Genomic DNA, 26,230 nt, shown 5'->3' with positions numbered 1-26,230 from the left:
TGGAAAGCTCACCATTATTTGAAAGTATCTACCTTCTTAAGGGAAATGAAGAGGCAGCACAAACCCCCAAATTGGCCTTAACATGCAGCAAATTCACAGCTGGCTGTACAGCAAAGCTGTTTTTTGTTTGTTTTGTTTTTACATTTTGCAGCCAGAACCATTTCCCCCCTTTTTAAGTTTGAGCAATTATCATCGTTTTCAAAGTAATGGAAATTGATTTGGCCATGGAGTGGGACAATCTAGTTGTTATGTCATGTGATTGTCAGCTATGAGAAGATCCACAGTACCAATTTGACTGAAGACTCTTAAGAGACAACAGAGAAAGCTTTTCAGTTTACCTTAATAGATGATTGGGTACAGCCCTTGGGATGCATTGGTAGCACATGTGACTCCAGATGGAAGTCTTTGTGTTGAAATCACACCAGGGTCATGCATCTGCCTTTGGGGAGAGGGCACAGATCAGGAGTAAAGTACACATTTAGGCTATGGAGGAAACACCTCTGTGTAAAAACCTGGAAAACTCTTGCCTCTTCAAAGTAGACAATATTGGACTAGATGGACCTGGTAGACAGCAACTTCCTATGTTCCCAATCATCTGGATTAGGTCTGAATAAAGGTCAAGAACAGCATATTACTTTTTAGGATTATCTTCTACAAGCTCTAAGTTATAGAAGTACACAAATCATTCTGGAAACAATTTCATTTTAAAAGTTACATTGAAACTGGCTGTGCAAAGTGCACATATAGGAATGAAATTTTATTTGTATGCAAATAGCAATATTGGCACATGTATCTATGTATTGCATTTCTAAAATGAATACATATGTTCCAAATGCAAGTGTATAGGCAGCCATTTTAGGCACAGACATAACCTAGCACAGAAATGGCTTCAGAAAAATTGATCGTAAAGTCTGCTAAAGTGCAAATAATTTTGCTTTATGGCTTCCTCTGCTCATCTCTGAGGAAGAAGAACTCTGAAAATCTGGTGTCCAGGTATGTAAAAGAGAACAGGAAATGATTCTTTATATTTCCTTCTTTCCTAGGCCTCCTTCTTTCCTTCTTTCCCCATTTTCACCCTCATCCCTTGGATATTTTATACACTATTCATCCTCAGGCATTCTCCTTTAATGCATAGTATCTAATCAAGAAATGGAAAGCCATGAATACACTGTACACTTTGACTCAAAACACATTTTCTCAGATGTATGCTCTTTCAATTTTGAATTAGTTCTATTATTATCACAGTCTGTACCACTTTAAATCCAAGAATTACACTTGACTTGCCCATTATTATTATTAATATACCACGCTACACCCGGAGCTCTCAGGGCGGTTCACAGAACAAAATCTGTTACTAGCTGGTTCCCTCACCTCCCTGCATTCCTGCTCCAAAGCTTAACTTTCTTTTGGTGTTTGTGGAGGGATGACTTCTCATTGGGTCCCAGTTCAAAATAGGGAAAAGGTCCAACACTTCTCAAAGAGATGGCAGTGTGTGGCAACCCCACCTGCAGGGAAAACAGCAGCCACCAGGACAAGTGCTGGTGGTGTAGGTCAATGAGGGGCCTGAGTTCTAGCTGTGGCTAAAATAAAACAGATATAGGGTGGAATAGTAAAACCTTAAATGCAACCTTAAATCAAACTCAACAAATTGACAACAGTGATCTTAACAATTGATGCTAACACAGAGAGAGTGGTGACACCACCAAGCAAACACGGCACAAGGCTCTCCTCCCAATCTGTTGGAATTAATCTAAAGAAAGCCCGTAAAACCATCAAAAAGATCACTGAAAATTAAATACGTTCATCTGGTGTGAAACAAGAGCACACAGGGAGTGAAATTGGTTACGTTCTCAACTACCTTGCCTTCACTATGAGCTATAGAATTTTGACAGCAGACAATGACACCTGTAAAAATAATATTTTACAAAATGGGTCAGATGCTAGTTGATAAAGAAAGTCTCTCTCTCTCTCATATAGATATATATATATGTGTACAAAAATATGGGCATTGTCTCTTTTTTCAAGTTGCGTTTTCTATGGATCAGTTTCATTTGTTGTGAGACATTAGTGTTATGTACAGTGTTAGGTTAGGGAGGAAAGAAGGGGGGAATGGTAAGTGGGGTGGGGTTGGGTGGCAATGCTTCTATTCTTCTACTAAGTGTATGTGTGGGATTTTGTGGCAGCGTCACTTGTGTGGGTTCTCTTACTATTCACTTGTTGTATTTCCTTGGTGGTGAGAGAGGTTGGGGTGGCCTAGGGTGTGGTTGGTTGTCTTTGGTTGGCTGTAGTGAGATTTGTTTTTGTGGGCGAGTGGGGTATGTCTGAGTGTTTTTGGATCAGGTTAGCCAGACTGATTTGTATGCTGCTGGAAGATGGAAGTATGTAGGAGACAACATGCTCTCTGATTTAAGGGCAATCATTTTTTTAAAAAAGGGAATTATAATTCTCAAGGAGGGTAAGATAATGCCAGAATCATAAAAATTCTACTTTGATAATAATGAAGAAATTTGGCAAAGCCTTCTCATGTAAGAAGCACACATGTGGCATAAGACCAAACTGTGCTGGCAGAACACTGTGACTATGTTCCCTGGAAAATTCTCTTAACACGTTTTCACCAAGACTGCAGATTAAGCAGATAATTCTTGAAGCCACAATACTCTGATTCCCAGAACACTCACAGATCCTCCTCTGCTAACAGTGGAAGACATGCTGGAGAAAAGTCAACAACAGAAAGTTGCTAGGTGTTTGATATTTTAAAAATAAAACAAAACATGTTTATTCTTTTATATACAGAATTGTTGTAGGTCTATCTCAGGGGTAGGCAACCTAAGGCCCAGGGGCCAGATGCGGCCCAATCGCCTTCTCAATCTGACCCGCAGACGGTCCAGGAATCAGCGTGTTTTTACATGAGTAGAATGTGTGCTTTTATTTAAAATGTATCTCTGGGTTATTTGTGGGGCATAGGAATTCGTTCATTCCCCCGCCCCAAAAAATATATATATAGTCCAGCCCACCACATGGTCTGAGGGACGGTGGACTGGCCCACGGCTGAAAAAGGTTGCTGACTCCTAGTCTATCTCGAGAGACAATGGAGTGCACCTCTGGGGAGGAAGTCGAACTGCTGTATTAGCAGCACCGAAGTGACTTACCCAGGGCACAAGCCTGGGCAGTTTGTCTGGAGGTCCTAGACTGCCCAGATAAGAAGATCCCATTCTTGGCCTCACTAATGTGGTCCAAAGGAAAGCAGAGCAATATGTTTGGCACAAGCTTGGCAACAGGAGTTGTCAGAAGGGGATGTACAACTTGCCAACCAACCATCTTTGGAATTCCACTCTATATTTGTGTAGCCTTTTCTTCTCCCAAATATATCCCACATGGCAGCAGAGGTTTAGCATCAGAGTTTTCCTTCTCTTATATGGGCTACCTTCCCAGGTAGACTAGACCCATCTGCCCCTCACTTCTCTCTAAAGCACGTACAGAAACTACCTTCTTGACGTTGGACCCAGGGGTGCCAACTTTAATAAAATATTGGAGGGGGGACTAGGCATAGCTGATCACATGATGCAGTGCACACACACCACTTGAATAGCAAATGCCCATCAACTTTGGGGGGCTTTGCCCCCTCAAATATTTTATTGGGGGACACAGACCCCTTGGGCCCTAGGAGCTGGCTCCTATGCTTGGACCCACTATTGGTCTCACCCACTCAATCCACTGGAGCCTGTCTTTCCATGCAGAGAAAATCCCTAGCTATCTGAGGGTTTGAGACCCATCATCTACCCTGACCTGGTTTAGCAGGCCCGTTGTTGTTGTTCCCAGGTGTGGCCACTGTTGCATGCTGACAGCTTCTAGGAGCCACAGGAGAGAGCTGAGTGCAGGGTGGGGACCAAAGGTGGACAAACTATCCCAGAAGGAACATGATGTGTCCCACACCAGAGGTACTACTCCTCCCCTAACACCAAATACACCCAGTTCTAAATATCACAATAATATTCCACTGGATGGTGTTGTTGTTGTTGTTTAGTCGTGTAGTCATGTCCGACTCTTCGTGACCCCATGGACCAGAGCACGCCAGGCACTTCTGTCTTCCACTACCTCCCACAGTTTGGTCAGACTCATGTTTGTAGCTTCGAAGACACTATCCAACCATCTTGTCCTCTGTCGTCCCCTTCTCCTTGTGCCCTCCATCTTTCCCAACATCAGGGTCTTTTCCAGGGAGTCTTCTCGTCTCATGAGGTGGCCAAAGTATTGGAGCCTCAGCTTCAGGATCTGTCCTTCCAGTGAGCACTCAGGGCTGATTTCCTTAAGAATGGATAGGTTTGATCTTCTTGCAGTCCATGGGACTCTCAAGAGTCTCCTCCAGCACCATAATTCAAAAGCATCAATTCTTCGGCGATCAGCCTTCTTCATGGTCCAGCTCTCACTTCCATACATCACTACTGGGAAAACCATAGCTTTTACTATACGGACCTTTGTCAGCAAGGTGATGTCTCTACTTTTTAAGATGCTGTTCTACCACTGGACGGTAGAACATTGAAATATACTTGGAGTGATTTCATGCTCTTTATTGCAGCTTGTAAAACAGTAATTGAATTTCCCCCAAAACCTCAGGCTTTTATATACATTATTTACACAATGAGTCCTGCCTGATTGGCTGATTCTGCTTCCCTCCTGGAGCATGATTGGTCTTTTCCTGCAGGCAAATCAGTTGTTGCATTCTATGATCCTACCAGCTTAATAGGCTGATTAACTTCCTCTTGGAGCCTGATTGGTCTTCTCCTGCAAGCCAATCAGTTGTTGCATTCTAGGATCTTACCTGCCTATTGTTCTCGGATCCAAGCTTAATATATAACAAACATACACTCCACTAAACAAAGATACAAAATGGAAGGCCAAGTTCTACCACTATGTAGTTGTTGTAACACCTGGTAGTGCCGGATTTAGGGCGGTGGAGTTGGTTCCCCTGTACAGTGGTACCTCGGGTTAAGTACTTAATTCATTCCGGAGGTCCATACTTAACCTGAAACTGTTCTTAACCTGAAGCACCACTTTAGCTAATGGCGCCTCTTGCTGCTGCCGCACTACCGTAGCATGATTTCTGTTTTCATCCTGAAGCAAAGTTCTTAACCTGAGGTACTATTTCTGGGTTAGCGGAATCTGTAACCTGAAGTGTAAGTAACCTGAAGCGTATGTAACCCGAGGTACCACTGTACAAGATGCCAAGCCATGGGATTGCAAATCATCATCATCATTCCTATATTTATATGTGTACCTATTGAAAGTACCAAAACTTGAAATATTTGGGGGGCACCGAATTTTGTACTTGCTCAAGGTGCCATATTACCAAAGTCTACCCCTCCATCTGGTAAAAGGCGCTTCTAGCCACTGAGCCTATCTGGGACTCCAGTGACAAAGTGAGATGCAAAAACAGCCCCAGACTGCATACCTGTTGCCTCACAGGGAGCACAACCCCACCCAAGGCAGGCAACTGACCAATTTCTTGGACACAGGAAACACTTTCAGTGCCTCCACTGATGTGCAGCTTAGTTTCCCTCACCCGTCCCACTACTGTTCCAGTGCCTGTACATCCTTTCCTGATTTAGATGTTATGGAGAAATAAAAGCTGAGTGCCATCTGCATACTGTTGGCATCTTGACCCCAAACCCCTAGTGACCACTCCCAGAGGCTTCAAATAGATGTTAAATAGCATTGGGCATAAAATAGTGCCTTCAGCAGCCCATAACATAACATGTCTACTCAGAAGCATCCCATAACATAACTGCTACGCCCAAAAGTATTCTCCCAATGCCACTCTCTGAACTCAGTCCATTAGGTAGGACTAGAACCACTGTAAATAGCGCCCATAGTAAAATGATAGAACCATCTCACACAGGAAGCAGTGATAGCTACCAATTTGGATGGGTTTAAAAGAGAATTAGCCATTATTGCTATGTTCTACCGCCTCTTTCAGATGTGCCATGGGAATTGCAAGTGGGCAGAGTGCTGTTGCATTCATGTTCAAATTGGAGGCCACTGTGAGAACAGGATACTGGATTAGATTGGCCATTGGCCTGATCCTGCAGGCTCATCTTATGTTTGGAGAGTTGCTCTGCAGACCCTGTTCCATCCAAGAACAAATGTAAAGCCTGGGACTCCTTCTCCCCTCCCCCCCCCCCCGTATTCAATACAATTCTGTTCTTTTCCATCTCTAAATCAAAGAACATTTTCATAATTTATATAATCTGATTCATTTGGCCTGTTCAGGGTTAAGTCTGCAGAATGTAGCTTTACCAGATTCCTAATAGTGACTTGCAGTAAATTAAGCTATTTTGGCACTTCCACTTTTTGTGATCTCTTTATTGCAATCAGCTGCTCCTTTGCTCAGAATGGTGTCACTTAGGAGGATTCCAAAACTGAAATTAATTCATCATTTGCAATGATTCTGGGTATGAATGTCATTCATGGTTTGGCTGCTAATAAGACATTATACGTGATGGGGTCAATATATAGAACTCATTCCTTCTGTTGATTACATTTTCCTTCTTCGGATTTGCCTCAATGCTGCTCACGCTCTCACAACCACCAATTTACATGATGTGCTGTCTGTGGAATGTTGTGGTCATTTCATTTCATTTTCTATCCTTTCTTTCTTTGTAATATTCTCTAATTGGTGATTCACTTGTCTGTCATTTCAACATCTTGAATTGTATTATTCTCATTTTTTCGCTTGTGCACTTTTTTTTTCATTTAATTATGTCTTCTTTCTGATGCAAAGTTAAAATGGGGTGTATTATTTGGTCTGGTTTTATTTTTCTGACAGTATTCACTCTGCAGCAGTTTAAGGGGTTTCTATCAGGGCATTACAGAACTGGATCTACCTTAGGTTTTATATCTCGGATTTCATTATTTGCCCAGATGCTCACTAGTGCAAAAAAATAAAAGAAACTTCTTTTAAAAGTTGTGCTAATTTTTACCAGCTAAGAATTCTGTCTTCTGAGTATCAACTTCCATCCTTCATCAACCTTTTCTTTCAGTTACCTATTCCCAAATTCCAACATATCTTATTTCATTGGTCTCAGGACAGGCAGAACTACAGAAAGGATTATTTGTTATCCACATTTATTCAGAAGCGACTATGTGGGCCAATAATTTCTCCTCTAATGGTAAACACCACCAACACTTATTCACAGACAAATATCTGAAAAAGAATGGTGGGTTAAATAACATGATTCTAAACTAAACTAGACAAATAGAGATATAAACTAGACAAAATCACTATAAACTGCTTGGTCAATAGTATGTGACTCCATAACGACTGAGTAAAATTTACACTACTTGTGATGGAACGCGTTTGGAGATGTGGGCATTCAAAGGCTGATATGAAAGATATTTGGTGGACTCATTCAATAATTAAAATCTTTTGTGGAGATGTGATGAGGACAGTATCTTTAATGACACCTTATACTTTGTCATTAGACCCACTGATAATTTCATTAGGATATTTAGATCAACAAATATACCATAAGGAGTTGATATAGAATCTCACAGTAGCTGCTCATCTGGATTTTTCACAGAAATGGAAAACTGGGTCCCCATCGTAAGTGAAAGAGTAGTCAGCAATTTTTTTCAAGGCGGCAATATAAACTTACGGAATTGATTAGTATGACAGATGGTAGACAAGAGGAGAACATCTTAACGATAAATGGATTCCACCAGTTGAAGAGTAAATAAAATATATATGTTCTTGAGATTTAATAAAGTTTGATAAGAAAGACATTGTACCTTTTTGAATTTTTTTTAATGTTGTCTCAATTATTCTGCTAAGAGATCAAGTTTCATAGCTTAACTATGTGTTGTGTGAAGTACTTCCTTTTATCTGTTCTTCCAACATTCCACATCACTGGATGTCTGCACATTCAAGTGTTATGAAAGAAACTCTGGAAAAAAAACTCTTTTAAAAAGAGATCAGTTCAGTAATGCCCAGATGATGCGTTCTGTCCTCAGAAACAAGTCTGCCATTAAATAAATAGTTGGGGGGTTGGGGGGGTTTGCTCAACAGTTTTTAAATGTACTTATTTTGATATGGGCATGTTCCTTTTTTTATTAACATGTTGAGATTTTCCAATGTAAAACAGAATACAGTTCTTTCCTAAAAAGTTAGGCTGCAAGCCTAATGTTTCAATGTTGATGGCAGATGGGGAGGCACTAGAAGGCAGCACAATTGCCTCTCTACCCAATCCTGTTCTCGGAAATGATTGCAGCTGATGGAGAGGGAGAGGCAGGAAGTTACCGCCTGCAGATATTCTTCTGGCAGAAGCCAATGTTGCTGATATCACGTGATCCACTTTCAATACTGTTTGTGCCTGAAAAAGACTTTGTGAGGAGGAAGACATATTGCTTTGTTCCAACTGGTGCATATCTTAGAACTTCCTGCTGTAATCCTGTAACTTTTTATACTGCGAATGTTCCATTATAACACAGGAGTGCTCCTCCAGCTGGCAATAATGAAGAAATGCTGAGGTAGCACTGCAGAACAAAATGGAAGGGTGGGTGAGCAGTTCAGCATAACTGCTAACACACTGTTGTTGCATCAATAATATATTGCAGAATACACTTGCAAAAACAAACAAACCCCAAACACAGCAGTTTGGAGGGGCCCTAAGTCAAATGTGGAAATATGAAAGTGGGTCCCATGTTGCAGGCTGGGAGTCTGAGGACTGGATGAAAGCAGCATTCTCCCTTCTTCATTTTGCTTATAATATTGCAAAGAATAGCAATCTGGAGTGACCCTGTGTCTTTGTGCCTTGCGCTCTCTCTCTCTCTCTCTCTCTCTCTCTCTCTCTGTGTGTGTGTGTGTGTGTGTGTGTGTGTTTTGCAGACTGGCACACCCACATCAAGAAACTTACTGTCAAACAAATCTTTATTTTCCAAACATCAGCACCGCTATGTTACTACTAGCAGCTGCTTTTCAACTAAGAGAAGGAGACTTCAGGATCCACAGTCTCTTAAAACCTGTGGGTTGCTTTGCTATTTTCATTCTTCTTTTAAGAGCATAAAAGGAGTGGGGTGGGGGATGCAGCTGGTAAGTTGGGATGAATTCTTTTTTCATTAACTTCCCTGTATTTGAGGCAAGGCATCCCATTTCAGGCTAACTCAGCAAAGGGAACTCTGCTGGTTACAGGAATGTATCAGTCATCATAACCAGCATCACTGCATTTTCCATTGCAAGGCAGATAAGTTCATGCCAAACAACGGTTATATAAAGCCAAAATAATGTTCTTGTAAACAAGTCTACGTAAACACAGGGTTAGCAGTCAGGCAGATTTCTCCAAAATTACATATCTAAGAATATAAGAATTGACTCCTTGTATTTGACCAATATTTATTTAGTCCAGCAGGCTCTTCCCAGCAGTGACCAGCTAGTTGCCTCTGGAAGCTTACAGGAAGGTCAACAGGTAAAGGTCATCTCCTGGGTTTGTTTCGGTTTTTTGTTTTGGTCCCCAGAAAAGAGCAGGCAAGTGAAGAATGTTGAGGTATCATGAAGGGATTTGGAACTTGTAGCCCTCCATATGTTGTTTAATGCCAAGTCCCATAAACTGCCAGCCAATATTGCCAATGGTCAGGTGAGATGGGAGTTGTAGTTCAGACACATCTGAAAGGCCACATTTTCTCCTTTTGGTAGATATCACTCTTCCTTGATTTTTTTTATAACCATAACTATAATACTTCAAATAGCTGGCAGTAGGGTCACGCAGTCTTTGTCAGCCATTGAGAAACTCTTTGGCTGGCTATACATCAGGGCCGGACTGCCCACAAAAATTCTGAATTCAAACAGGTCAGTTAGAGGCCCACTACTGAGCAAAGACTTACTTGTGGGCCGTGAGTTGGCTGCTCCCGCTCCAGTCCACCAGCAACACATAAAAGCCTGACATGTCCCCTTTTGGCCCTACCAGTGTGAGATCTCCAACGGTGATATGCTTAGAGACATGGAAGTTGCTGTAGCATTGTGGAGTGTTACTTCACTTTTGTGGTGAACCAGCTTCACTTTGCCACTGCTGATTCAAGTATGCAGAGAGGTTCCTATTTTACTCCCATAATTGTACATATATTTCAGAAACATTCTAACCACTGACACCATATTTCTATGCTATGCTGTTTGCCAATGAATCAAGCTATCACCCAGTAACTGTGGAACTTTAGATATGGTACAATGCTAGCCAGACTTTAAAATTAACAAGATATCCTCAATTTATTGTAAACTATAAAGTTGTGTTGGGGAAAATGTGATTATCCTTAAATTGGTTACCATTTCTTTAAGGGTTTTTTCTTCTTCTTCTTTTGTAAGGTTATTGTTATTACTAGGAGCTGCCACCACTGCCTATCCGCCAACTCCACCTTCATATCTGAGCCTCCATAGCTTCTTGCCTATCTTCCACCAGTTTCAGCTCTAGCTTTCAGACTTCAGTCTTCTGCCTTCAATCTACTCACCCAGCTTCTGTAGCTGCTGCTTGCTGGTCAACACTCAAACAGTCACACACACACACACACACACACACACACACACAAACATTCAACCATGCTAGAACTGGACTATTTATGTTCCAGCCAGCCTACCATTCAATCACTCAGATTTGAGTGGCATAGAACTCTCTCCCTTCATTAGACCACTTTTCCGATCCAATGAGTGACCAATAATTTCTACCCAGCAAGTCAACCAGAAGTGAAATTGTAAAGTCCCGTAACTCGGTATAGAAAGAACCTAGATTTTCCCAGACCAGTCTTATGCAACTAAGAAACAATCAACTGACCAGTCACCAATGAATACTTACTATTTGAAACTTAACCCTTCATATGACTTTACATAGCACCCACACATGCAGTAAATTCTTACACATTATAGAAAAACATTGTCTCAGTAAATTAAACCCCTTAAAGGGGTGTTTTCTCCATTGACACAAAGGAGAAATGGATCTGTCAATGGATCTGATTTTAACTTCTGTAGCTCCTAGGACACCCTCCCAGGAAATATAGGACTGCAGCCTTCAACACCTAAAATATATCAATAAAAAAACCACTGCTGCCATTATGGGTATGCCAAAGAACTCCAGGGGGGGAATATGGAAGTCTTTTATTGTTTGATTGGTAAATCCTGTCTATACTTGGAGAGATTTGCTTTATTTGTCAAAGAAGGACAATGAGCTGAATAGCCTGTGGTAGCTGGAAAATTGTAAAACACTCATATTTCTCAATTCCTGGACTCAAAGTGCTGTTTCACAAATTCATTTACAACCGTTCTCGTCAGTTGATGATTGACAGCTGAATTTATGAATTATCTCCATTGAAAGATATTGCCTTTGACATGATATGAGGTGCTATGAAAATACTACCTCTAGCAGGTTTCCACATACAAGTTTAATTTGACCTAGCAATGAGTGTACATATTATTTATTTGGTCCTATTGAGTTCTATGGCCTTTTAAAGCTGCTTTTGAATGGATTTGAAGACTTTGTATTATATGGTGCTACCCATGGTGGTCATTTTGTACACCGCCTTATAAAAAGCAGTTTAAAAATAATTAATTAAATAAGTAAATATTGAACAACAGAAAAGCACAACAGAAGGCTCTCAGAAACAAAAATGAAGCAAGCGACAAAATGGAAAATGGAGGGCAAGACATTTCCTACAAATAGTGGAATAAAACAGTTTATAGACAGCTGGAGAACATTGTGGAAGATTCTTAGGAGGAACTGTGAATTTTTAGGCATTAGACTATTTTGTTCCATACTCCCTTACAGAACTGAAATGTGTTTATAAATAAACAAAGTACATAGCCTAAGAGAAACTTGTCGGATATCTGAAACTACATTGCAAATGCAGGGAGTTCCAAGAGGAGGAAAAATAAATGGTGAGATAAAATGTTCTCTAATGCATGTGGAGACAACTCCTTAAGCTATCCTGAATAATTGGCATTTGAGAGGAACTTCATATCCATTTCAAGGCTTCTGGCCAATGAAAAGTATGTCAGAACAATTTTTTTAAGAAGAGTTCATAAATTTTGTTTATATTATAAACATGTTGTAGAAATGACTGATGTGTACTATAAATGGTTTTAAGTACATTATTTATAAAGGGTCATTTATGAGGATTATAAGTTGTAAGTATTTGTCAGCTCCTGCTGGACCAGAACTGTGTGTTGTAGATGGCAGTTTTATCATGGGTTTATGCCTTCTAATAGACTATGGAGCACTGTGTAAGAATCCAGTAATAGCCATTTATTTGATGGATAGTCACTTAAACAATCCTCTCACACACTTTTATTGTTATTATACACTTTATATCACTTGTATTTGTGGTTTTAATCATTGATTTATTGATCTTATGATGTAAAAACACCTGAATATCACAGGTATTGTTTAAAACCGATGTCCAAAGAAGTACAATGTATTAATATTCTACAATGTACAATATGCAGAACAGGGTGTTACAAAGGATAAATGGCACACATACTGACTTGACTTTTCAGGAAATTAAAATGAAGGATCAGTTTAGCCAGAAGGCTATACTTTCCTAAAGATCATTTGTCCTAGTTTGATTTGCAGCTGAATCTGTGAATTGACTCAGTTGAAAAGTACTAGATTTGAAGTGGTGCCAGTAGAAAGAGAGTAATTGTCAGGTAGAACTATGGTCTTATTCTTTCATAAAAGTAAAATCAAGGCGAGTGGAAGAGTTGAGCCATGATTCAGCTAATAGCTCTGGCCTCCCTCCATTCACATAGGTGAGGAAGGCCTGAAGAGGTGAACCTTCTCAGAGAATTATTTCCCCCATGACTGTGAACTTTGATCATGTTGAGTTGGGATACTAAATTTGAATGGATGTCTATAAAAATAATTCATGAGTAGAGTGGCAAGGTCTATGACTTGTAAATTGAGATTGTTTAGATTATCAGCAGTCTATGTTGGTTGGGACGGGGGTGGCGCTGTGGTTTAAACCACAGAGCCTCTTGGGCTTGCCGATCAGAAGGTCGGCGGTTCGAATCCCCGCGATGGGGTGAGCTCCTGTTGCTTGGTCCCAGCTCCTGCCAACCTAGCAGTTCGAAAGCATACCCCAAAGTGCAAGTAGATAAATAGGCACCACTCCAGTGGGAAGGTAAATGGCGTTTCCGTGAGCTGCTCTGGTTTCAGTGTTCTGTTGCGCCAGAAAACCATGCTGGCCACATGACCCGGAAAAGCTGTCTGTGGACAAACGCCGGCTCCCTTGGCCCGTAAAGCAAGATGAGCGCCGCAACCCTAGAGTCATCTGCAACTGGACTTAATTTTCAGGGGTCCTTTATCTTTACCTTTATGTTGGTAGCAGGGAACAGTTTGGTGAGATCCAATAGTTCAGAAAGGCTTATGCTACATAATCAGTGTTTACTTGTCTTGTCTTGGTTTTTTTAAGAAAAAAAGTTGCCTGTACTCACCATGAAGTTGTTACAGTAAGTGCTACACTTCTAACTGGGGTGTGTGTGCTGATACTGCATACCCTTGAGTAGCCCCCCCCCAAAAAAAGCACTGCACATAATTATCAATGTATTTATTAGGGCTGTACACCAGATCCAGCCAAGTCCTGAGCTAAATCAGGCGTTTTGGGGAAAACTTGGTTGCCAGATGAACTGGGCTGAGATAGCCACATTTCAGTATGTGTCAGTTTGAATAGTCCAGAGTGATTTGTGGCTTTCAAGGGGCAAGACAGGAAGCAGGAGGGAGAGGCAGGTAAGGTGGGGAAACCTTCCTTGCTGCCAGATGCCTCCTCAGCCCCAGGATCATCCTATCCGTCAGCAGTTGTTGAGTGGAGGGGGTGAGTTTGCAGGATACAGGTGATGCTTCATATGCAGCTTTCTTTTACACTTGCAGAGGATCGCTCTTCTCCCCTATACCCAACAGCCTTTAAATGTGATGCTGGAATAGGGTTTTGAAGTATGCCCAGGAATAGCTGAAGGGCTCAGGTGAAGAAATTCTGGCACTCTAGCTGCCCTGTCCATTGCTGATTAAAATGGAGTATGTTAGGCACAGTGGAGAGGCTAGTTGCCAGCAATTGCCCTTGTTCTTTTCACTTACTTCTGGGACAGGGTTGCCATATTTTGAAGAACAAATAAGAGGACACATTTGCCGACTTCTACTTTTAACTATAAATCTCTATGACGACTCTCATTTTACATACCCATGAAAAAGAGGACTTGTCCTGGAAAAAGAGGACATGTGGCAACTCTAAACAGGAGCACTCAGTGTGGAGCTGCCTTCACTCGGGAGTCCTGGAACAAGCTTTGTGCAGGCTAGGACTTCCAGCCAGACTCCCTTTTCAGGGATGGAAACTGGAATTCTGCCTGAACTGTCAGCTGTTGGCATCTAGCCTGCTTGGACATGACAGGTATGGAGGACCGTAAAAACTGAATTATAAAGGAATGGTCATACTGCCTCCTAAGTAGCTTTGTTTTTACTGCTAGAAGATTCAGCAGCAGCAAAAAGCAGATGCTTATTTGGTGACAGAGGAGTATAAACTTTGACAATGCCTATCAAGAAGACTTTATTCATTCAGCTCTGCCCAACCCAATCAAGGTCATCTATATTCTTTTTCTTTCTCTAATAGACATATGCAAAGCCCACAGGTGGGATTCAAATTTAAACTCTTTCTGGTTTTCCCATTGCCCAGAGCAGATTTCTGAAGAAAAGCTGTGTACCAATTCAAACCCCATTCAGTTCTGTTTGCAACCTTTAGTGCTGCAGATATAACTTCAGCTAAAGGCTGCTAGTGTTTTGCTTGCAATCACATTGAATAGTGAGTTGCCTCATCTTAAGTCAGCAGAAACCAGCTTTTGTTGGCATGTGCTCATGAGAAAGAAGATCGCTTTGTCCAAGTGGCTTTAAATATTGCCCTCAGTGAAGTTTGGTCCATTAAGTCAAATGGGACACTGCCCCAGTGACCTTAGTCTGTTTTCAACCATTCCCCACTTGCTGACTTTCTTACTTACAGCTAGATACCTGGCTGTCAGCTCCTCCTCTCCCCCCCCCCTTCTCATTTTTGCCCTTGTAAAACACAGCAGTGAGGACAACCAGGACAAAACTAGATTGAGTTTGCTCCTGCTCTCACCGCCTCTGACTCCACTTTCCTGTAACTCAGACTCCACCTGCTGTTGCCCTCCCTTACTTCCAGCCTACCAGCATTGATGGGCTCCAGCCTCCTCTAATTGCCAGAATTCAGATGAAAGACATCTTGCAAGTGCCACTGTAGACAAGTACCTTAACTGTCAATGACTGCTTGTCTCCTTTTTAAAAAATTATTGTTCCTTCCAATATCTTCAGGGGCTTTTTGCTGTTCTCTCAGACTACTGAAATTCCTTACTGAGGCTCAGCAAACATCGTTCTTTCATTCATTGCACTTTGTGGCACAATAAAATAGATTTGGTTAAAATAGAGGACAAATGCCATAAAGACAGCAATAGCAATCTAGTGCTTGAAATATGGCTCCCTTGAGTAAATGAAAAAAGTTCAACCTGATAGTAAGACAGACAATGGCACAACCCTATTTAGTTGAAATATCCAGCAATATAAATGTAATGATCACAACCCAGCACCAGGTCAAGCCCATTTATTTCAGAATATGTGTTGGATAATGCCATGATACACAAAACATGTCTGACAGAAAAATCCTGGCATTAAAGGCTGCCATGTGACCCTTTTAGCAAATGGGTTCAATCAATCTGCATTTACTGTTCTGCCTATTGTAAAGCAAGACTCTCTGAGCAATGCACTTCAAGGTGAGATTGGCTGATCGTGTTTTGCTCTTCCACAACTAACTTTAACCTGTGCGATTATCCTTGGCTCACCAACATGGTAACATGGACACTTGTGTGCCCTCCTGTACCTCCTAAGGCACTCATGAAAGTTATCGGTAAATGTTCTCTCAAAAATCCACAATACATGAAAAACTGTGCTTCCTATTTGCACTGGCTCAGCCTCTCCCACATCAACACACACACCCTTGAACATGCCACATTTCATGAGATGCGTGGAGTGGACACCCACCTGTTCTAACCAAAGAAGAGGTGCAAAGAGTTTCTCTCATTCTGAAAAAATGTGTCAGTAGCTGAGGTGTATATTTTTTCCCAGTTGAAGGTAGGGGCATGTTCACACCATTTTGTGTTATGCCACCTCCCCATGACAGTATTTTTGTGATGGTTGCCCTATCACATTCTTAAAATTCCAAAATTGCCCCTGAAAAGTTGGCAACCCATGGATTCTCAACTGTCTTTAAATGCTTTTCATATTCTACACTTCACATGAAAATGACATCTCACTTCCAATAACAAACTATCATGTTTGCAGCATCCTCATGCAAGCACAATATTGGGAATGTGGGATGCTGTTGTGACTCACTTTGGTTTAGGCTGCAAATTAGTAGTGGCTTCCAAGCTACCATTTGGAGACCAATGTCCTAGAACACTCATAACAGTGTTCAGGATATACTTGCATGACAGAGCTCTGAAGAACATAAGTTTGTATGATTCAGAAATTTAATTAGGAAGTTCAAAGGAATAGAAAAGAAGTCCACAAGGTTTGTTTAAAAAACTTTACATTTTCACAAAAATAGTATGTTGTGTTTCCGAAGTATACACTACATACAAGCGCAGAGAGTGGAGAGTGCAAACTGTGGCCAGGTTCCAAAGCGGTATGAAGCAACTTTTGCAACTCCACAGAGTTTGTGTTTTTGTTGAGCAGCAGTTCCCGATGCCACATGCCAAACTTCTTTTGAAACTGAGCAAAGTCTCAAATGCAATTTGCAATATTGCATGGAAGAGAGAGCGAGAGACAGAGACAGAGAGACAGAGCAAAACCCATAGGCTAGCTTAAGTTTGCTATGTGATCCTGGGCTCTATGCAGTGAAAAAGCCATGCATGTACACAACCAATGTGAACCCTTTGTCTCCATTTTCTTCCTTTGTGTTGTTTCTCTTAGTATCCTAAATGACAAACATAGAATGGAGGTTTAACAGAAGCAACCAAATGAATACAGAGGATGATTAGGAAATAAAAACCCTGTGTGTGTGTGTGTGTGCTCTGTTTAAAAAAGGAACTCTAAACTTGTGCATTTCTGGCCAAAAGTCTGCTATAAAAAGGATACCGAAATCAACAGAGCCAATTTGCTCCAAGAGTGGCAGCTGGTGCCCTGAAATCAGATAGGATGCAGAGACTGTGCTACAAGCCACACACAAAACCACTGACCACAGTCAAATCAAGCTGAAAATACACACCCAGTATCCAGTGCAAGAACACATAATGAGTGAGTCATACACACAAAGAGATTCATTAGAGACACATTCACAGAGTTAGCTGGCTTCGCCACCTCCCATTCTGAGATGACAATGATGGTGATCATAGAATGATATGCAATTGCGTTAATCTCATTTAAGAATGGCATTTTTGAAAATCATTTCACAAAATCATTTTCAGAAAATCACCTCCCATGGATTTAAGTTCCCATTTCACTCCTCAATCTACGATAAATCAAAAACGATAAGAGGGTTGTGTATTGTTGTTGTTTTACTGTTGCACTAAGAATACAAACACTTCTCACATATTGTATACATATATACACCCCAGGTTCCCTGAAGGAACTGGTGCATAAGCTGATATATATAGCAATATATAAAACTGTATGAAAATACTCATTACAAAACTATGCTGCAGAAATATAGTAGTTTGGGACTTGACTTTTAATATGTATTATAACTTTTTATATATAATTAAATAATATATTGGCCTGCTTGGCAATTTCTCATCTCTCTTATCTCAGTTGTCTGGCCCAGAGCACTACCTTAGGCCTAGCATTCTGTTTTTCTAGATTATCAATTTAGCATCCCAGGCCTAAGTCACGTCACCCAGGAAGGTTCCAGAGAGCAGGCATGCTAACTGAGACAACCCCTTCTTACCACATAGGTAAAGGTAATGGACCCCTGAATGGTCCAGTCAAAGGCGACTATGGGGTTGTGGCACTCATCTCGCTTTCAGGCTGAGGGAGCCAGCATTTGTCCACAGACAGCTTTCTGGGTCATGTGTCCAGCATGACTAAACCGCTTCTGGTGCAACAGAAGACAGAAGTCAGAGCGCACAAAAACACCATTTACCTTCCCACCACAGCGGTACCTATTTATCTATTTACACTGGTATGCTTTCGAACTGCTAGGTTGGCAGAAGCTGGGACAGAGCAATGGGAGCTCACCACATACAACCAACCAGACACATCCACTGCCTTTCATGCCTAACTAACTTGGATGGACCTGATCTAACAGGCTTCTTTTTAATATAAAAGTTACCATGCACTCTTATAGTAAACACCATTGAATAAGTAAATACTATTGAGTCAGTGGGACTTACTCCCTGGCAAGTGTGTGTTATGATTACAACTTTCTACTCCCATATTAGGGATTGCCCAAGTTCATGCTACCATGAGACACCATGAATTCTTATATTAAAAATTCTATTAAGTGGACACCTTGTGGACTGGCTCACTACAATGTACCTGAGGGTTGTCTCATGGCAACACTGTCACCTCAGTATATCTGGCTTTAGCTTTAAAGGATCAGGTTCTGACAGAAACAATACACTTGGGTTATTTAGGGAATATTTGAGCAACAGCAAAGTTTCCTTGGAAGTGTTGTATACATATTTCCTCCCACTCACCCCCCCCCTCAAAAAAACACTTTAAACTGGTAACCAGTCAACAGTGGATGATGAATTTTTCCTTGCAGGAATGTGTTCATACACTAGTCAAAACAAATAAAGACAAGAGGGGAGTACTACAATGGTTCCAATTTAAAATCTATCATTTTGGCTTAAGCACCAATCCACTTACATTGTTGAGGTTTTGAAAACTTTTAGAGACACAAAGTACAGACAGGTACAGACAGCAGAAAAGGCTTCCCTGTATGTTAGTGCCATCTAGTGGTCCTATATGTCTTCAGAGTCTGATAATATCCATTGCAAAAGAGAAAAAATAAGACTGAGGATAAATATTATATTATGTTATTATAAAATGTGCTACCTGCCCTTCACAGTCAAAGGAATAGCACATTATACAGGGTTCTCATCAGTAATATTCAGAGTAATACCCTAATGAACATTTCCCACCTTCTCATCTTTTAAAAAATATATAGACAGCAATCATATATATTCACTGAGGATAAAAGTCTTATCGGAAATAACTTTTAATAGATATGCATAGGGAAGTGCTGTAAGTTGGTTTTACTCTTTACTCTGTGTAATATTAATTTCCGGTGTTCTGAGTATTAAAATTTGAATGAATGTAGACATGGAAGCAAATTCAAGACAGGGTAACATTTCTGTCAACCTTCTGGTCCATCCCAAAGCATTGCATTAGCCAACAGATCCTATCCATCTGTCACCAAGCAGAAAAATAATGTGATAGCAATTCTGTATATTAATAGACTCTTGGCCCAGTTCATGCAATTTCCTCGTCCCTTTTGTTGTTGAGGTGGCAATCCAGCACATTAGCAGGTCTACCTATCTGGTACACCCACAAGCAATTACATCTCTTCTGAGCATGTTCAGTGCTGTTTTTTGAAGACCATCCCTCCAGAATAGCAAAGCTCAGGGCCAGCCGTGTTTGATTCTTTATTACTTATTTCAGAAATTTGTGTGCATGAGCGCCACTGGACAAACTTTGAGTTTCTTGTTCATAAAACTAATGGGGTTGTCTTTTTCTTATTTATACCATATTTATTAATGGATAATTGGGATGACAAATTGTTTGCTAAAATGTTCTTGACACATTTCCTGCAGCAGCTAACTCTCATTAAAGGCTGATGGAACTAATTATGCTAAGAGGAGATGGAAGGGAAGGGAAGGGAAGAGAAAAGAAGGAAGTCAGTTTTTCTTTATATCTTTTGTCAAAGACATGCTGGGTCATAAAAAATGTAGGAAGAGCCTACTGGATCAAGCCAATGGCCCATCTAGTCCAACATCGTGTTCTCACAGTGCCCAACCAGATGCTGACAGGAAACTATCATGCAGGACCCAAGCTCAACAGCACTCTGCCCATTCCTGGTTTCCAGCAACTAGTATTCAGAAGCATTAATGCCTCCAACCATGGCTAATAGAATTTGCCTTTTTCTCAGCTGCCGCAATGACCCTGAACAATATATCATGGTCAGAAACCTTCACCTCACTGCTCACCCCTAAATCTAGATTGTTTATGAATAAATAATAAAACACATGTTCCAGTAACAGTCCCTGTGGGACTTCCTACATCTCTTCATGAAGAGACCTGTCCATTTATTCCTACTCTCTGCTCTCTGTTACTTAACAAATTCTTAATCTGCAAGAGGATCTGTCCTCTTATTCCCTGACTTCTAAGGTTACTCATGAATTGTTGGTGAGTTACCGTGTTGAAAGCAATTAAAAAGAGCAAGTACACTATGATTCACCTTTAGAAATATGCTTGCCTACACTCTCAAAGCACTTTTAATAATAGGTTCATTAAATAGGACTTGCCCTTGCAGAAGTCATAATTGCTCTGCTTCAGCCAGGCTTGTTCTTCTTTATGTTTGGTTATTTTATCTTAACAATACTTTCCACCAGTTTATCCAGGACAGCGGTAAAGCTAACAGGATTGCAATTTTCAGGATTGCCCCGGATCCCTTTTTAAAAACTGGTGTTTCATTGGCTTTCCAGTATTACTTCCCATTCATCAGGTACAGGGGGTGATCTGAGCGATATGTTTTATATATTTGTTTAAAGACCAGCAATTTCACATTTGACTTCTGTCATATGATTTCTAGTGAATTAGTTGTACAACTGGGAAAAAAGAAACCCCACAAAATCAATTTTGGATTTATTCCAGGTGCTTTTTGTAAAGACTATTGATGAGGAGAAGAAAGATGACGACTTCCAAACATTGCTGGATATGTATTCAGAGAACATTGATTCTGTTGTTTGTGAAGACAAATTACAACACTTCCTGCACTGTGTCAACAATGAGGACTTTGAATCATCAAAATCTCCTACTGCCTTTTACAAGGTCATTATTAGTGGTTTGAGTGTCTCATTTCCAAATGCAGAAACAACTCTTTAAAAGTTTTAAACCTTACCCATATTAAATGTAGCTGGTGAAAGGTAGTTCAACACCCTTACAAGAGTCAAAGTATATGTGTTCTACTATCTCGAGAATATTTAACTAGTTTAGCGATTTTAGTGACTGAACATTCTGCATTTTAAGATGTAAATATTAACAAGTTGATTGTTTATTTTGTGTGAAGCAAATGTAAAAAACACACACCACACACTATAAAGCTGATGGCTATCTATTTAGCTCCATCATTTTTTCAGACACATTACATATTTTTGGGTAGACTAATAATCATCGTCCTGAAGGTCAGTTCAAGAGCCCTGCAAACCATAAATCTGCCACTGTCCTCATAGAGGGCCAGCTGTGAACCTTCTGCAGGTACATCAATGGACACTTCCAATGTTGGATCTCTCTTTCCCAACCTCTTCTGCAAAGACGTGTCTGTATCTCTAACGGTTTTGCTTTGTGAGGCATCCAACCAACTCAGATCCCCATTCTGCATCTTTCTCGCGTCATGGGATGAACCACTTACCATTGTCTGGTGGTGATTGGTGATTGTGGCCTAGTGCAGCCATGGAAGAGTCAAGGGAGGACTTCTGGTGGCTCCTTAGTCTAGGTAGAGGGGAAAGGCTGAAGCCCAACCTCTTCCCCACTCCAAGGAATTGTGGTAAAGGGTTAAGAGGGGTGCTTCTGTTTGGATGCTCAGGGGTTGATAGGCCAGGAAGCACACACACACCCCATGGTGCTCCTGGAGGCATCACCCCAATTTGATGTATGTCATAGGACAATCCTTAACACAGGATTGACCCTGGAAATAATTTGCCAGCAGACGGGTTGCTTGATTCAGGATACACACCCAATGTCTTTGCCAAAGGCTACTAACGTCTATAATCAAAGCTTTGGCCAATTTGATCCAAAGAAGCTGTCCTGTTTTCACTACTTCTTCCCATCCCTTGATTCCCAGTGAATATGGGCTCACTGCACAGTAGGATGCCCAATAATATCTAAACCAAGGGATGTAAACAGTACAGTGAATACCTCTGTCCCACTTTCTTTCTTAAAAAAAATCAACTGTTTAAATTTTGATAAAGTTTTGATATGTTCACACCTTACTCAATATTAAAAATTCCCATACCTAACCATATCGAAGCTGACAGTTCAAGCCCTGCTGCAGCTGGAGATCAGGAGAGAGGTTAAGTGACTCTCAGCTCCCTATTTTTTACCTTTTAAAAAATGAGAGAGAAATATTTTATGGTCCCATGGAATGGTCTGAGAGCACATAATGCAGTCACCACACTAAAACTGAGCAGGTGTGAGTCTGATCAGTGGCTGGATGTAAAATTTCTGGGAAACTTCTTAGAGTTCTGAGATGAAGGAAAGGCTTGATATTAAAGTACAAAATAAACAGGTACCTCAGTCCACAGCAGCGTAGTTTGGGATATTAGGAAGGGAAGAGGAAATGGGTGTGCTGAACAAATGATTCCAACCGTCAAAACAAACTCCATTCAAACAGTATTCTAGGAAAGACTGGTGTGAATGCTTTTGCTTCTGTTCAGATGCCATTATGAGGATTGGGACATGGAATTTTGCAAAATGGATTTTTGTTAGTTATGATAATAGAAATATTATATGAAATTTCGAGGGAATATTTGGGTCAATGAAAGAAGCTGATAATATAAAGAACAGGTGAAGCTTGTAATCAGAATACCTCAGCAATCACCTTTGTCTTCATAGCTTTATTCTCTGACCTTCTGGGAGGTATTACACCTTTTGGTGTGTCACAGAAAGTAATTTATAAGTTTGTAGTAAGGGCCAAAGTAAAGTATCTGAGCTACACAGTTCCTAACAGAGAGCCTCATAAAAGATAAATTGGGAAAAACAACCCACTCAGTGCTTTAAAGAGCCCATTCTCTCAAGAGGTCATTGAAGACAAATAAATTTCGTAGGTCTTTCCTAAGCAATATTTTAGGTGTAGTTAATATGTCCCTGAATACCAGTAACAAGTAGATGCAAAGGTCAATTTATTAATATATTTTCAATGGAGTCTTTATTAAGCAGCAGACTCCTTGTTCAGGATCCAACTCATTGAAGGGGGGTTGGGTGGGAATCAGAGCATCAGTTCTAGGGAGGAACCTGTCCCGCCGATTCATACATTTCAGACACCTGGCTAAGCAATATTCAGTTAGCCAAATGTCCTTGGAAGCTATTTTACTTCTAACTCCAATGCAGGCCAAAAATAACTTTTCGACCTGGTGGGAAGCAGGAAAGTCCCACACCCCAGCTAACAGTCAGATGAAGTATGACCTCACAATCTATGGTTCAGTTCAATTTAAAACTCACTTTTTCCATACCTTTATCTGTTGTTCTTTTGTTTGGCCTAGCCATCCCCCAACCTAAGGAATGCAATAAAACCTCAGAAACAGATTTGTGATGGAGACATGTCACCTACTACCAGCTGATAATAAGTTGCTTGACTTTGATGTGAAAAAGATGCAAAATAGATGATTGTTTAGAATACGTTTCTAGTTTGTTCTCTGCTCTTATACCCCTTTAAAAAGAAACTTCTGTGGCATGCGTTTAGCAACAACCTAACCAATGTGGGTTTTCACCACCCAGCCAGTAATTTCTGTTCCAAGTGCTTCTTTAGGTAGATATTACCATTCGGCAGGAAGAATTCAGTTCACATGTGCTCACCCCAGGGTATAAGGGAGTCTATAGCCTTAGTCATGCATGTATGGAGTCTATTGCCTCTGTCATGTGTTACTCAGGTGTAATGAGTTGCCGTATTTATTTGGAGCTGGGTTGCTCCTTCCTTAAGCAACTATTCATTGCCTGCCTTTGTCTAAAGAGAAAGCCCAGCAAAAGAGCTCTTACATGCATTGAAGGGCTTTATGTGATTGGATGGCTTTACATCTGGGACTTTACATCCAATCATGTGGAGCAACACACAGTTCTTTGAGGATGAATTTGCAATATTGAGGTGGGGCGACACCTTCCCAGTAAACTATCAAAAATGTATAGAACCAACTCAAATTTTTGCTGGAGGTGCAGAGAGTTAGAGGGAACATTATACCACATGTGGTGGGGTTGTAAGAAAATAAAAAGCTTTTGGGACCTCATATATAATGAATTTTTAAAATTGTTCAAGATAATGCTTAACAAAAGAATGGAAGCCTTCCTCTTAGGCAGGCATCCCCCAACCTGCGGCCCTCCAGATGTTTTGGCCTACAACTCCCATGATCCCTAGCTAACAGGACTAGTGGTCAGGGATAATGGGAATCGTAGTCCAAAACATCTGGAGGGCCAAAGGTTGGGGGTGTCTGCTCTTAGGTATAATGGAACCAGACATCCCAAGAAAGAAACGAAGAATCTTTTTATATGCTACAATGGCACCAAAGATGCTGGTTGCCAAGGGGTGGAAGGGAGATAAAATTCCATCAGAAGAGGAGTTAGAATATAAGGAATTAGCATATATGATGAAAGAAATTAGAGATCAGTTGACCCAAAAGTTTAAAGAGGAGTGGGAGATGTATAGACAATATCTAAAAGAACAGTGTCCCCATATAAAAACTTTAGAATGCTTCAAATAACTCTTGAATCGAAATAAGGTAAAAATAATATAAACAAGATTTAGTACAGATCAAATTTATTGGAATATCAGAGGCAAGGAATCAAGGAAACAAGGACCCATATCAAGGAAGTCAGAAGTTGAAATATTTCTGTGTATTGGTGAAGCAGTGTTACATAGTTTTGTTTGTCTGTTTGTAAAAGATGTATATTTTATCTTATGTATAATTTTGCTATGTCTTTGTTTTGTTTTCTTCTTTGCTCTTTTTTCTAAATGTCCTTTGTGTGTATGTGTTGATTTTAAACCAATAAAGATTAATATTAAAAAAAATGCCCTGCTCCAAAGTAATCACAGTAACACCCTACACATGAATAACGCAGGGCTGGTGTGTATTTAGATGTATGTATATAGGGTCTGTGCATTGGTTTGCTAAAAGTGTGGAGGAAAGGGCTGGGATCAGAAGGCATGTCATTGATCTCTCTCTCACACGCAACCATTCTATCGGAATACATACTTGAACAAGGCTCCCGTGAGAGGGAAAAATGAAGAAGGTGGTGTAGTAGTAAGTCATTTTTGAAAGATGAAATACAAAGCACCCATCAAAAAAATGGCTATCAATTGGTCTTTGGTGACACTTTCTTTGCGGGGGGGTGGGGGAAATCACCACCTGGACTATGTAGCTCTATGTATGGCCTCACACAACCAACCCAGTACCCTATTTTTAGTGCTGTCTGTGATAAAGAGGACAGAGTAAAGTCTAATTAATGGTTATGTCCATATACCAGTGGGAAGGACACATAAAGAGACATGCTTGGTGACCAAAGTCTACCAGACTGGATAATGTGGATGCATTGTTTCAGAACAGCCAATGGGAAGCTCAAGAGTTTAATTGACACTAAGGGTCTAACATTAAATAATTTTTTTGCACATAAAGCTGCTATCTGTTTCAAATAAATATATTTCCTGGGGGTATGTCCTGGAAGCAGACTTACGAGAAACTCAGTAGCCTGTCAGCTTGGAAAATTAATGTTATTGTCACATTTTTGTAGAGATGTTTGCACAAACAGCTGTTTGTCTTTGGTAAACCACGCCAAGTAGCTGATATTTTAATAGAGGCTTTTTTTATTGTCACCGTTGCTTTCTCAGGAAAGTTGGGCTTATTTGTGAAACCTCAAGTGAAGCAACTCGGGGATGCAAATTTGCAGCGTGTGATGTGTGAGCCCTTCAAAGGGAGCCTTTCTCCACAGGGTAGGCGGTTAGAGTCCTTTTGCCAGATACGTACTTCAAAAAGTGCAGAGAGCTGTGAATCAATAAAATGCTTGTGTAGTTTACAGACTTGGAAGTATTGCTCTTCTTCATCAGAGTTTACAACTCTTTCCTAAAACAAAACCCAACCATTATGAGAAACTATTCTCAGCTCACCACCTGATGTTTTACAACTCACTCTGTAATTGTTCCAAGGCAGCAGCCATGTGTGGAGGACTGAGAGAGACAAACATATTGAGCAGGTTGTGACTGTTGTGTGGTAATAAAATTTGAAAAC

At 40.6% G+C, this 26,230-nt stretch overlaps 1 long non-coding RNA gene across 1 annotated transcript in view; it reads right to left on the bottom strand.

The window, feature by feature from the left end:
* Positions 1–361: 361 nt before the first annotated feature.
* Positions 362–26,230, bottom strand: part of LOC310742626 — an 85,225-nt gene continuing 59,356 nt past the window's right edge. Inside the window, exon 3 of the long non-coding RNA XR_014538624.1 lies at positions 362–439. This is a non-coding gene — a long non-coding RNA (uncharacterized lncRNA). The remainder of the gene's footprint in view (positions 440–26,230) is intronic.

Source organism: Podarcis filfolensis (assembly GCF_964270895.1).
Source record: "Podarcis filfolensis genome assembly, chromosome: 9".
NCBI classification, from domain to species: Eukaryota; Metazoa; Chordata; class Lepidosauria; order Squamata; family Lacertidae; genus Podarcis; species Podarcis filfolensis.
Note: the sequence above shows the minus strand (reverse complement) of the source record. Positions and strands in the feature narration are given on the sequence as shown.